The following is a 1,594-nucleotide window of genomic DNA, read 5'->3' as shown; positions in this document are numbered from 1 at the left end:
ATGTGAGTCAGACCTCCTGGAACAGAACTTGGTCTACCATGTTACATCTCTGTGACCTTGAAGAAGTTATTTAATCTCCCTCAGCTACAGATACTTCATTCACCTCCACAATGAGAGCATTAAATATTCCTTACATTGTAGGACAGATGTGTGGTTAAATGATATGATGCATAACATTTTTCTAGTGTAGTTCCTGTGATATACACTAGATATGTGATAACTGTGAATTACTGTTCTTAACATTACAATACAGCTGTCTTGCCTGGTGATCATTTTAGTATTTCTCTTAAACTTGGGCAGTCATCATTGTAAACATGACAGGTCTATTATTATTATTTTTTTTTATCACCACACAGCACTTCTAATTAATGAAGATCTTGATGGCTTCCTATTTCAGAGACTTCCTGCCAAGTGGATTCTTCCAAGAAGAGGAAGATGCACATTGACTACGTAGATAATAGAGGGGAACAGAAGCACACTACCATTGTAATAAAATGGAAAGCATGTGTGAGGACATGAGCTCATTTGTACATGCTCTCAAGTGGAGATGTGTTGCATTCAAATCAGTGGCATGAACTGAAAAAAATTAACGTATTTTATTAAGAAATATTCAAAGTGTTTATATATGAAATCATCCTAAAAATCGAAAGGCAACTTAAATATTTGAAAATAACAAGGCAACAAGCCAAATGGAATAAGATATTTGCAAATAATACTTCCAATAAGGTGCTAATCTATAATAATAAAAGCATAATATGCTAGACTGGATGGCCTTCCAGACGACCTTCTGGAAAAAGCCGGGGCTGTGAGGGAAGCCTGGGTCCCAAGTGCCTGTAGGCGGCTGGAGAGAAGCCTGGATCCCGGGTGCCAGCAGCTGGGAGAAGGAAGACCTACTCTTGCATGAAATTCATGCATTGGGCCTCTAGTCCTATATAACAAAAGGCTAATATGCAAATAGACCGAATGGCAGAATGACCAGTCACTATGAAGTGCACTGACTACCAGGAGGAAGACACTCAATGCAAGAGCTATCCCCGGGTGGTCACAGCCAGACGCTGGGCTCACACCTGGCAAGCACAGTAGTGGTGGTGGGAACCCTCTCCTGCCTCCACAGCAGTGCTAAGGAACCCTAAGCTGGAAGTCAGACATCCCCTGAGGGGCGCCAGACTATGAGAGGGTCAGGCCATGCTGAGGGGCCCCCAGTGCATTAATGTTGTGCACCTGTCCTCTAGTATCCAATATATATAAAGAACCCATACAACTCAAAATCAAGAAAACAAACAGTTCAATTAAAAAGTAGGTAAAGGGGAGAAACCAAGATGGCAGCATAGGTAAACACCGGAGTTTGCTGCCTCAAACAACCCCTTCAAAAATACAACTAAAAGATGGAATGGACATTATCCAGAACCATAGGAAGGCTGGCTGAGTGGAAATTCTACAACTAGAAGGAAAGAGAAAAGCATACCGAGACTCAGAGGAGGCACAGTGCGGAAGTAAAATACTAAGGTACAGAGGTGCACATGGAGTGGGCTGGCAGCTGAGGGCACGGTTGTTGTTTTCAATCGGGAGGGAGGCACAGGGTCTGGGCTGCAGT

This window comes from Myotis davidii, unplaced genomic scaffold, assembly GCF_000327345.1.
Source record: "Myotis davidii unplaced genomic scaffold, ASM32734v1 scaffold972, whole genome shotgun sequence".
Taxonomy (NCBI): domain Eukaryota; kingdom Metazoa; phylum Chordata; class Mammalia; order Chiroptera; family Vespertilionidae; genus Myotis; species Myotis davidii.
The sequence above is the reverse complement of the archived record's forward strand: the minus strand, read 5'-3'. Positions refer to the sequence as shown.